This window comes from Synchiropus splendidus, chromosome 15 (genome assembly GCF_027744825.2).
Source record: "Synchiropus splendidus isolate RoL2022-P1 chromosome 15, RoL_Sspl_1.0, whole genome shotgun sequence".
In the NCBI taxonomy this organism is placed as follows: Eukaryota; Metazoa; Chordata; class Actinopteri; order Syngnathiformes; family Callionymidae; genus Synchiropus; species Synchiropus splendidus.
The window spans coordinates 6,771,030-6,784,015 of record NC_071348.1 but is presented as its reverse complement, the minus strand read 5'-3'; positions in this window follow the sequence as shown (position 1 = coordinate 6,784,015).

Genomic DNA, 12,986 nt, shown 5'->3' with positions numbered 1-12,986 from the left:
TCAACCCGCTGTTGATCATGTGACCAGAAAGGCCCCAAATTCTCAAGTCTGAAAGAGGGACAGAGCTTCAAAAGAGAAGTGAATATCAGCAATAACACAGGATGGAGGAGGATGAAGGTCCAACACTCTCCGATGGAATCACACACACACACACACCTGTCCAGGCAGCAGCAGCTGTCTCTGGAATCGATCCTGGAGCGTGTCGAGGATGAGCCGCCTTTGTGTGTGTGTAAGGAGATATCCTGCATGTTTGGGCTTTTATCATTGTGTGTGTGTTGTTGAAGGTCTCACACACACCAACATGCACAAACACTACTGTTAAACTCACCACTTGTAGCCTCTGAACGCATGACAGATGTGTGTGTTTTGGAGTCGGACCGCTCCACAGTCTCAGCAGAGCCCGACCCTAAATCACACACACACACACACACGTACGTACAGACTTCAGTCTCGAACACACTGATTAGTCTGACAGCTGCTAATGAAGCCCGCTTCATGTGTGTGTCCTCCAGGGAAATCTCTCTCTCTCTCTCTCTCTCTCTCTCTCTCTCCCTGTGTTTCTTTCTCGCTCGCTCACTTTCCCTCACAAACGAGACATGAAGAATCAGGTGACTAATGAGGGAAGTGAATGTAACACGATGCCTTCAAGGACCATTGCGACTGTACTGTTCATCAGACTGAAACTGTCCGCCGTGCCTCTGTGTGCGTGTGCACGTGTGTGTGTGTGTGCGTGAGTCGGACAGGTTTAATCACAGAAGGCCTTGTCCAGGATGAATTTGTGGCCTCCTAATTCATCGTGGAGCTGCCGGCCTTGGACCACTAATGAAACCCACCAAGGTTAACCACCGGGGCAATCACAACCACGCACACGCACACACTCACAACACACAACACAAACACACACAAACTTGTTTCTACATTTAGATCCATCCATTAGCATTAGCTTAGCCTCAACTGCCTGGGCCGAGTGACATCACACACTCATGAAGGGACACTTCCTGTTGGTTGCGCAGTTCGGACAGGAAGTCAGGAAGGGCTCAGTCCGAGTCGGGCTTCTGGTTTGGAAACCCAAACCCAAATAAGCGATGACGGTTTGATGTGAAGTGAGGTACGTGCAATCGCTGGAATGTTGCAACACAAATGACGACAAAAAGTTGAGGAAACATCGGCATCTGAGGGATAATTCATATGCCGCACTGACACACACTCCCCGAGGACACACACATCAGCGGCAGCTTTAATCTGCCGACTTCATCATTCAAACACTGAAACTGTCAATCAGCTGCGAGTGCGTCTGTGTGTGTGTGTGTGTGTCATCAATCGAGAGTCGTTGCAAGTGACGCTCCCGAAGGATGATCCAAGGTCGTGCGAGGGTCGCAGAGTTCATCCCCTGATCGCCCCCCCTCCCCCGCCTCACCAGGATCATCTAGACTTTTCAGGATTTCAGTCTTTGCTTGGACGATTATGTCACCGGCACAGACCTGGTTCTGATCCGGACCAAGACCGGCATGTGGCGTGTGTGTGATGGTTGAGAGCGTGACAGCTTTGACTGGAGGTCCAGACGAGCCAGACTCAAATGACTTTGACACCGGATGGGTGGAATTATTGGTCCCGTTTTTGTGAGGTACCGAGCCGGATGTTCTCTTGATCAGCTCGACTCGAGTTAGCTCTGGTACGAAGCTCGCTCTTCTTCTGTTCTGTGTGAACCTGCTCAGGTGGCTCACTGAGCTGTGACGTCACCGTGCGTTCCAGACCAGCCTCAGCAGGTGAGTCAATAATGAAGTGGCCCCGCTGACCGGCCCAAGTGCCCGTGATGACCCTGCTGTGTGAAATGACTCCCCCTCGTGTGCCTTGTTGTTTCCTCGCAGCCTGAGGAGCGTTATTAAAGAGGGCGAAGGTCATCATCTCTCCTGTAGATTACCACAGTAATCCTGCCGCTGAGGGTCACTGGGTTCTCTGGTCATCCAGGTCAGTCTTCTCAACAACCAGTTCACCCTGGAAGCTCTCACAAACATACACCCCCAGCGTCTTTACTGTCCACTCTGGTGTTTCAGTGGGTGGGTCCATGCAACAATAATTCACACACGAAAACATCACTCCGAAACAAACACACTGTCATTTGCTCAGGTCTGAAACTGATGATGAGAGAATGCTGGACATGGACAGGAGTCAGAGGTGAAGGAGGTGACAGTGATGTGTAAGGGAAGCTGAAGTGGTGACTGTCTTGACAAACGTTCTCAGGAGTCTGAGCTGAAGGTAGAGAGTGGGAAAAGGGAAGGACATATGGGAGGGAGAAGGTTGGAGACCAAGTTGGAGAGGCCAGATGGTTTGTTGAGAGGCAGATGCAGATGGAAGAAGAGGAAGAGGACATGAAGGTGTGACTGGAGGATGGTGAGGAACGCTGAAGGTGGACCTGCTGTAATGGGAAAAGAAGAGGAGTTGGAGGGAGACTAGACATTCAGTGTCACGAGTGAGTCAGCACCTGGAGGAGCTTCCCTCCTGACTTTGAATCACCACCAGGTTTGGGGGGTCAAAGGTCAGGTGTGAGAGAGCGCCCACCAGTGCTGAGGGCTGTGATGGACAGGACAGGAAGACTTGGACGTCCCGGAGATGAAAGCGTCTGTGGAGCGACGCACTTTCCCTCCGCTGCAGTGTTTGTGTCTCCAGTGTGTTGGATTTACATCCCCGCGCTCCGTTCATGGCTCATTTCCATAAATCAGCTGTCAGAGTGTTTGTAGCTGCAGGACGTTAACAAGAGGCCGCAGTCCAAACACTGGCAGACCTGGCGCGCCAGGGTCGCACCGACGACATCCATCTCCTGAAAGGGGCGGGGCTTCCTGCAGTGGGCGGGGCTTGGATGTTCCATTCAGAGACAAGACGTTGGACTTCTGAGGGAGTTCTCCACTTCCTCACCCTGGACCACACACACACACCTCCGTTAGTTACACAGACAAACTGAAACACTTAACAACTCAAACAATCACATGTAAGTACACTCACTTATCTCATGTGCACACAAACACACCGGAGAACAACACAGTTTCTTAAATACAAACACACACTTTGTTGCATCATCCTCCACCCACAGGTTTGAGACTCACAACTGACGCACACTGGGTAGCTGGATGAGCACAGTAAAACACACATCACCACACGACAATCGATCCGCTCACACCTATGTTTCTATACTGCCACTGCTACTACACATGAGTCAGCTCTATCACAACCTGATGTGAATGACTGGACTGATAACAGCACCCCCCTCCACACACACACACACACTGTGGGAGTAAGTGGGTGTGGTTTGTGGCTGTCAGCCTGGAGGCAGGAAGTCGTTCTTGACGTCAGACTAGATTCCATCTACATTTCCTGTCTGCAGTCGGATGTCCACACGCTAGACCTCGAACCTGTTTGACTTCATCTCCCACAATCCTCCAGTCTCCCTCAGTCACATGACCTTACAGAGAGTCACCCAACTTTTAGAAACATGATTTGTTAAGTTGGATGCTTCAGATTTTAGGAGGTTTCTTTGTTCTTTCTCTTTGTTTTCTCCTGAAATGTTTCTCAACCTGTTTTGTGCACGTACCAATTTCCTGCAGAGAAGGACTCGTCCGCATTCTTTCTACGACTCGTCACTTTCTCGCAGGATTGTAACTTTTTACGATGTCGCTCCGCCCGCGTTTTATCTGAGCCGAGCTGCGACACGGGCGGGAATGACGGGCGGCGTCCGTGAGAGACGGCGGGAAAGAAAGGCCAGAAAGTCGGTGCAGTTTCTCGTGATCTTCCTTAAAGGAAAATCATTGTTTTTGAAGGGCGATCTAATGTGAGAGAAAAGTTTAAAAGTTGTTGATAATATAACCAAATAAACAAAAATTCATGCAATTTTTTAAATAAATGAAAAGTTTTCAACTGTGACTTGAATAAAAATACTCTGAAAAAAGAAACAATAATGTATGTCTCGAAGAAAAAAGTTTGAAAAGCACTCCTTTTTTCAAGGACAGGTAGATTAGGAAACATAAGAAAATACAGTAAGGAAGTTAATCTATTGTAGTCAAGAGGACTGTGGAGTTGAGTAGCTAAGGCTGAGTTCAGTCGTCCACCATAGACTCGGAGAAAAGCTGCTCACTTCTACCTGGGACATGACGTCACTGGGGTGGAGGACCTGGGGTGGACCCGAGTAGAAGTGTTGGCAACAGATGAGTCGTCCCACGTTCCTCTGACCCGGTCGACTCATCAACATGTCTGATCTGGTCATACAGTCTGTTGTTTCCATGGCGACACTGAGCCATCCAACACAGGAAGGAGACGTCCGGAGACAAGACAGCGGTCCAGGTGATACTTACCTGTCCGTCACTCTGTCATTACCATGGCAACTCGATGGTGCCGGCGGGACACGCCCACTTTTGTTCTGCTCTTTGATCTAGTCGGAGTCGCCAGCGCTGCAGTGTGTGTGAGCAACACTCTCTCAACCACACTTTCCTCACTCGCACCGCTCTTCAGTGTCCGGCAGACTTCAGGGCAGCAAGTGGCACCTCCTGCCGGCGCTGGCCTCGCAGGGGTCTCTCCCTGTCGGGGGTCTTCTCCTCCCCGCCATATTGCTGCCGCGCCTCTGGCGAGCTGTAAAGCAGCAGGTCCGATTGTCCGAGCTATTGAGCGCTGCTGCGGCTAAATGAGCGAGGGAGCCCTTCCTTGGATGCGACATATGTTTTACTGTCTGAGTGACACACACACACACACTCACACGCAGAGCAACCCCCTGCCTCGCGGCTGCAGGCCCAGATTTGAAAGGGATTTGTTTGTCCTGAGGAGGGAATGACTGGAGGCCGACTGACCGATGTGTGAGTGTGTGTTTTCTTCATGGAGCCTTTTATATCCCCACCATTCTCCAGGTTCCTCAGACAGATGATGATGATGAAGGTGCCACATCAGGTTGGTTCTGCAGTGAGAACGTTGAGTTCCCAAATCTCACAAACATCATGTGACGCACAGTCTTCTTCATTGTCAGCACCCTCTTCCTCAGCACTCACCATCATCATCATCCGAGCCAGCTCCTCGCCCCGGTTCCGTTTTGACCCAGTGAACAGCAGGACAGCACAACTCTCTTGCGGTCCATGTTTGTTTCTCCAGTCCAGACTCTGGATTTAATCTGCTGGATTACTGAATTAGCCTGATGAGTTTACGTCTCCCCCAAAACTCTCCCGTCCCCCGACTCTGCCCCAAACCTACGCACTAATCTGATCCTTGTCTGGACATGGACTTTCCTGTCTGAGACACACATGCTCTCGTGCGTGATGATGACACACGATGAGGCGTTCGGGTTCTCCTTCTGTGGTGGAAAGTCTGAGTGGACTCTCGTGTGGGATCATTCCATGCTGAGTCGGCAAAATGACGAAATTATGCAAATGAACCCAAGAAACCGTTTTGATGGTGGAACACATCTGGAGATGATGTCATGTGTGTGTGTAGAGAGAGCGAGGTTGACAGGCACCTGCACTGAGTGGCGCCTGGATGACTACGATCACCCCCTTCAGGTGCCAGCAGACCTCCAGGAGGAGGAGGAGGAAGAGGAGGGAGATGAAGAGCAAGAGGGCCAGGAGGAGGATGAATAGGAGGAGGAAGGTGAGGAGGAAGAGGATGAATGTAAGAGGACTAGTAAGAAGGAGAGAAGTAGGAGGAGGAAGAGGCGGATGAGGAGGAAGAGGATGAATGTAAGAGGAGAACTAGTAAGGAGAGGAGGAAGAGGAGGAGCAGTGTAGGTAACATCATGGCCTGGCTGGATAACTCGGGTCAATGCCATGTGGACTGTGTTTGTCCTCCTCTGAGCACTCCGGTTGCCTCCCACAGGCCAAACATCCATTCATGTCTGTAGTCTGGCGGTGGCCCTGCAGTGCAGGGAGTGAAGATGGTTTGTCACCTGATGGGGGGGACTCTGCACCCCACCCCTCCCTCTCTGCAGGTGCCGTCATCAGTGTGTTTACTTCAGCTAGGGGGGTGACGTCAGGTGACTCGACTCTTTGTCGTGGTGGGGGGAATGTCACCTGAAACAAAGCGCCGCTTCTCCTGACGACACGTCAATCATCTGCAGAGTGACCCACAGGTGAACCCCAGGCTACTTTCATACACAACAGTGGCGTCATGTGTTGTGTGTGCACATGTTTGTATACAATACTGTGTGTTCATAAATGTGTGTTAGCATGCGTGCCATGTTCTGCCGTACTTCTGTCTGTGTGCTGGGAGGAGGTAGGCTCACAAGGTCACAGGTCACTGTGTGTTTCTGTGTCCGTGCGTTCACAAGTGTGTGTCTTTTGGTCTGTGAGTTCATGGACATGAGGATGTGCGCTGCTGCTGGTTTGTGTGTGGGTGACCTGGACTGACCCATGCTTGTCATCACCCCAGCTTCAGGTGGGTGAGTGAGGGGGTCACCTGTGGCCCCTCCCCCGTCTCTATGGAACAGAGAGTGGAAGGTGCCGACAGGTCCCTCTCCCACATGGACTTTAAATCCTCAGGACCAGTACCAGAACCTGGCTCACCAGAGATCACAAGTGTCCGTGATCGGGAGGTCAAAGGTCACCGCCGGCTGACCGTGACGGGAAATTAAACAATTTAGGTTGAAAACAGTGAGCACACAAAACATCCGTTGTTGTTGGTGTGTGTGTGTGTGTGTGTGTGTGTCTCCTGCGAAAGGGAAAGGCTCCATTAAAGCTCACCTGTTCTGACCCCTGCAGGTATGCTGCCTTCCTTTCATTCATTCATTCTTTCGTTCACTCGCCCCTCAATCTGCGGCCCTGGGCTGTGCTTTGAACTCCTGTGTGTGTGTGTTGGTATGTGTGTTGGTGTGTGTGTTTCCCAGGAAAGATTTAAACCAGTATTATATTTGGCCTCAGGTGTCGCCAGAGTATTGTCCCACTTAACGCAACTGATGCGGAAGCAGAGACCTGTGTGTGTGTGTTTAAGGTATCCTAGTGAGGTCCAATCTGGGGGGGACAGCCCCTTGTGGGAGCCTAGAACCTTAGGTTCACCTTCAATTTGAGATATAACTTGGTCCTAGTTCAGGTTAGGCAATTGTTTTGGATGGTTAGGTTGAGGAGAGAGAGGCTGGGGAAAGGGTTATGGCATCGAGAGGTCCCCACAAAGACAGTGTGACAAACCTGTGTGCTTGTGAGTGAAAGAGAACATTCCTGCCAGCCACACAGATCTTATCTTCCCTCGGCACTGTCTTACACGTTTTTTTTTTTTTCACTTTTTCACCACATTTGGAAAATCATCTTTACATTTTTGTGTACAAATGAAAGTCTCGCATGAAATGGTTTCATTTTAATTGAAAACACAGTTACCAATGTATAAAAATAAAGCACTTTCAGATATAAAAGTGAAATTCCTGGTATTTTAAATGGAACCAGTTTTTGTTCTTTTGCATCAAGTAGACTTGTAATAGCAATGTTTACTTCTTTCAAAACTCATCTTCATTCGTCATAATTCAAGTTAACATCTGTGTTCCTTCAGATTTGTCGCTAAATTTATGTCAAATTTCAAGAGTGGTTTCCAACATGAGGAGGCCATTAGAGCCCAGGATGGGGGGCGTCTGAGGTCACACCTGTCCAGCCTAAATGGATCCGTCCTTTTATCAAGCCAGTGATTATGAATCACCTCCACGGAAGCACACACACACACACACACACACACACTGAGGGATGGATGGGCTTTATCTAAACAAGACAGCGAATGAAGAAGTGATGGAGATAATGTGCGGAAGTTCGCAGTGTTTGTGCTCTTAACCTCTCAATTAGAGTGTGTGTGTGTGTGTGTTTGCGAGGGTGTGTGTGTGTCAAGTCCTCCATTCTTATGTTAACATGGATTACTGGCGTGTCCTCCCTGCTGACGCGCCATTGTCCCAACTGACCTGCTCAGTGGGGTTGTGTCTACAGCACCCAGCAGGACAGGCTGAGGTGCGTGTGAGAAACATTCTTCAACTGTCTTTTTTCTTTCTGTCTGAGATGGTGGTGAGCAAGTGGATGACGTCCACATCAAGAACTTGGATGGATGGTATGAATGAAGCGGTTGGAGGAGCACGTTGGTTGCCATGCACGGCGCTGTGGTTGGATGAACTTCTCAGATGTGCGTGTGGTTGGTTGAACTGTCCAGGTTTAGCTGAGCTCTTAAGCAAGCGCTGCAGGGCGGCGGGGAACCTGTGCCGGGGACGGGGGTGTGAGTTATGGCTGCAGGTCTGAGTCAGAGCAGGTCTGTGGAGGCGAGGAGCCAAGCCTCTTTCTCAACCTCTGTGTCCACTTTGACGTCAGAACCAGTGATGACACCGATGTCGTCACATGACTGCTGCATCTGTGCGCAGGTGACGATCCTGGTTGAGGAGCGGCGAGTGGAATTGGAAGCCTAGCCACCACCAGAGACGTGGAGCAGAGCTCAACTGAACTCAAATTCTGAGACTCTTCAAGACTTGAAGAGACTGAGCAACGTGCCGGTGACCAGAAGACAAGATCAGATCATTGTCTTCTAAAAATACATGTTGAAGTGCGGCAGAGCAGAAGTGAGAGGAGCATGATGCTGACTCATTCTGACACAGAACAACACAACGACCAAACGGTGCGTGTGCAAGTGTGTGTGTGCCAGCCGGGTGGAGCTCATCTCACCAAAGTAATCAGATTACTTAAATCAGATTACATCCCGTAGATAAAAAAGTGTGTTTTGCTCATTTGTTGAGGGTAACGCATTGTGCATTAGGACGTGTGTGTCTTTATGGGTGTGTGTGTGTGTGAGTATCAGCATGACTGTGTTTTTACAGGTAAATGTGCGGGTCTGTTTGTCTTGTGTGCATCTCGTGGAGTGTGTTCTCAACAACAGTGAGTCAGAGTGTTGTATTCATAAGAGTGTGTCTACTGGGTTTTGTATGTGCTGTGATGTTGTGTATGAAGCGTGTCTCTGTATTGTGTGTCTTCGAGGATGTTTTTCTGAAAGACGTGTGCATCAATTTAACAGAGAGTTGTGTGGGGCTGTTGATCAATATCCTTTCTCCGGATTGTGTCCTGCTTTTCATGAATTGCAGAAGTCTAATGGTGTAGTTTCGTGTGATTAAAGAGTGAGTAACTTTCCCCCTCTCTCAGAGTCAGCTGCACAGCTCAACGTGTGCCGTCATGGCGGCAGTAAATAACTCGCAAGGGAAAACGTTTGTTGGACCACAGAAGAAGAAGGGACGGGAGAGCTGCCAATCACGACACGTCTGAGGAGTGGAACAACACAACCAGACACACAAGTGACATGTGGCTGCACACGGCGCCTGCTGTCACTGACCTGGTGGTCCTTCTTCAGGCGTCTCCATCAGCATCATCATCATGCCAGTGTGTAGAGACAAAACAGCAAAATCGTATTGAGAAAAGAATCAAAATATTATCCTGTGAAAATGAAAGAATTCACTTCGGTGTTCACTGATGACAGGTTTTTGATGATTTGTCAGAGGTCAAAAGGAAAAAGGCCTTGGTTCTGGGAAAACACTGAAACAAAAAGTACATTTTTCACAAATCAAGACAAAACTAAACAGACCTCACTAGAACTAACATTAGAATTCAGCTCGTAAACCTCGACCAATTGGGTTTTCAAGTTGTGAGCGAGATCCGTTTTAAAGTTTCCCACTCTGTGACTTTAACGTTTGCTTCTGCAGCGCGACTTTCTCCACTGTCCTCAGGGAACAGTTATTTCGGTGATAATCGTCGTGTAAATCCGCCGCCGCTCGCTGGCCTTCTTCCATTCGACAACTGGAACTGATCTGTCAGAGCTTCACATTCATGTCATAGTGGAGATGACACACACACGCTCCTGCGGCCCCACCTGGGTCCCTGAAACACACACCCGCACTTCAAAATAACCATTTTGACCCTGTAGCTGCCGTCTGTGTTTGGACAAGGCGTGTGTCAAAGATGTACCGACACACACACACCATCCGATCCCCCCGTGGACCCGGCAGCAGCCTGAATAAGCAGAGGGTCCGACATTCAAGCAGCCGCTGCAGGAATGTCACACACACACACACTCACACAGCAACCTGAAGCCCACATTGTCCAGTTACGGTGACGAGACGCCGACAGCTGAAGAAGAAGAACAGAGAGACGGTGGAGGAGAAACCGACACAGAAGAGAGGAACGACGACACCGGAGACAAGTTTGGAAACACAAAGGACAATAAATGTCTTCAGAAGTGATGGAGTGGTCACACACACACACACCTTCCCAGTTGGGATCTTATTATTCATTTAAAACAAGCACTGATCTCCAAGTTACACCCAGCTGTATTGATACAAAACGTGAACATCAAGCGTGAGCCCTCTCACTCAAAACTGAGAAAAATCATGGATGAAAATCTGAGCAAATTAATGATTATTTTCAGAGTTTGAGGATCTATCTTGATCTATCTCATGGCAAAATAAAGCAAGGACACTTTAATACGTCTAAAATTAACCATGAATATATTTACGTACATAATATAATTACTGCGACAGAAATAGAGATAACAGAAAATAATAGCTATAATCCACATTTTAAGTGGATAAAGTCAAATCAAATTTATATATATATATATATATAATTTTTTTTTTTTTTTAAGATGAAAGAAGTGGATTCATAACGAATTGAAAGGACCAAAACGCTCCGGAGCTCCAGCTCTATTTGACGTCAAATAAACGGAATCTTGTGCAATTTCCTGACATTAAAGGTTGAGCATTAAAGTTTGGTTTAGATAGTGATTAGGTTAGGTTGTGCGGTCCAGTCGCTCATGTCATCCCCGTGGTTGACAGATACCCCTGACCTCTGACCCCAGTTCGTGCTCACTGCACCCACGCTGCCCCCTACTGTCCACCAGCGTCTTCTGTCTCCGTCCTGCTGAAGAGCATCTTTGTGAGTGCAACCTTTATATCTCCTGTGAAATCAGCATCCAGCTGAGTGAAGCTTGTTGCACTTTGATGTGTGTGTGTGTGTGTGTGTGTGTCTTTAATACTCATGTTACCTGCAGCCTTTCATCTGTGACCCAAAGAGAGAGGGAGAGTATCGGACCATCGTCTTGGTAACAGACAAGTCAGATGACAAGAGCATGTTTTGTTTTTGTTCTGGACAGAAAGTGGACTTATTTACTTTGTGCTGTTTCCACTTGTTTTTTTAGTTTTTAATTCCAGCTCAGTATAAGTGGGGTGTACACCAACAAACTGAAGGAGAGAGAGTGGTGACATCACCAAAACGGAGCTAGAAAAAATTGCATGAAACAGTGAGCTTGTTTGTGAGGAAGAATCCCTCGAAAAGAACAGAAACACGAGGTTTCAACATCATCTGCTCAACACTTCCTCAGAAACTTGTCTCGCAGCATTGACTGACCGGTTGCGAATTCACATGTGTTGACTGGTCACATGACTCACAGATTGACGACTTGGTCGGGAGTCATTTAATTCTAGTGATGCATATGTTGATGTGGAGTGGTGAGGCCAAAGAATTGGAAAAAAAAACAAACTGATACAGGCTATTTTGTATTCCTTATATTTCAGAATCCTGATGCACACACACGTTTTCACCTCTGTCCTTGTGCGGACCTCTCCAACCATCCAAAACAAAGGGCCAAAAATGCCCCCACAAAGGAAGGTTGTTGTGGCTACTTTGACATTTGTAGTACAGTGCTGTTATTTGCTTCTCCAAATGTGGCAGACAGGCTGGTAAAGCAACAAGGAAAAAAAAGTGTTTCAGCATGGGTGTTCAAAGTGAGGTGTTTCTGTCAAGTCTGTTGGTCAACTTCCTGCTTGCCCAACAAAGCAGTGAAAGCTTCTTCACTTCCCTCACTTTCACTTCGTCTTCGCGGCCCAGCAGCTACGTATCTGCTGCCGGATGAGAAACGTCTGCAGGCCTGACAGGTCTTACCAAACCTGCAGTGTTCTCTGCTGCGTCACATGCTTCCATGTTGATCAGCAGCTTTTCACAGGAGTTTCTCCCTCTGTCTCTCACAAGCATCCTTCTGTAACTGCTCTCAAGGGTATGTTGACGTACATCTACATCTAGTTCTGAGTTTGGCTTGGCACAGCGGAGCAGACTGGAGTGGATCTGCAGTTTCTCTTTTTCATTTGAGTCTGGTGTCATAGCAGTGCAAACGTCTTTATCTTATTGTTTTGTAAATGAGGTGGCTCATGCGTCACCTTTGCTTCCTCTCTGCCCTGCTTCCCTGCTCTCCTCCACTTCTCTCTGGTCGTCATAATAAGCCTCATTTTCTGACGCCTCAGTTTGCCGAGGACGTCTCCAACAAACGTCACACGCGGCGAGCATGTGTGGGAATGTGGCCGAGCGTTGACCAATACTTGTTGAAAGTGACCTGCAGACGTTGCTTCACTCACCTCTGCTCTGGACTCACAGGAAGTAGTCGTCTTTAGCGTGAGAAGAATAAGGAAGCTGGAGTGCTGTGACTCTCTTGCTGTGGCCAAGACTTGCCTGCTTCTCTGTTGCCGTCTTCTCGCTCACCGCACAAGCAGAAGTGCAGATGAAGAAGGTGGAGTTGAGACACACTGTCTGATTGTGTTGTTGTGTAAATGCACGTTGATGGTGAAGAAAATAGTGAGTGCTGGTCACCGCGGCGATGAAACTGGTCTCTGGTGAAAGTTTGTCATCTTCTGGGATTCAGAGTGTCAGAGCACATTTGTCTCAGCTCTCAGCCACTTCAACGCGGAGTCTCGGATACCACCATATTTGTCATATTTCCCTTGTTTAAAGGAGAAATGAATGTTAGCGCAAACACTCAACTCTCCAAGGTGAAATGGAAGCCGAGTCTTGTTCCCCTAAAGAGTCTGTGGAGATTGTTGCATGACCAGCTGCTTTTGTGATAAGTGGTTTATGACTCACTGATAAAGATGCTAATTCAGCTGGACTCAAAACAGCGTAATCTGTGATGCGTCATCGCCTTGATTTATGTGTGTGTGTTATGATGAGCTCAGCAACATTTATGATAATCCTCAA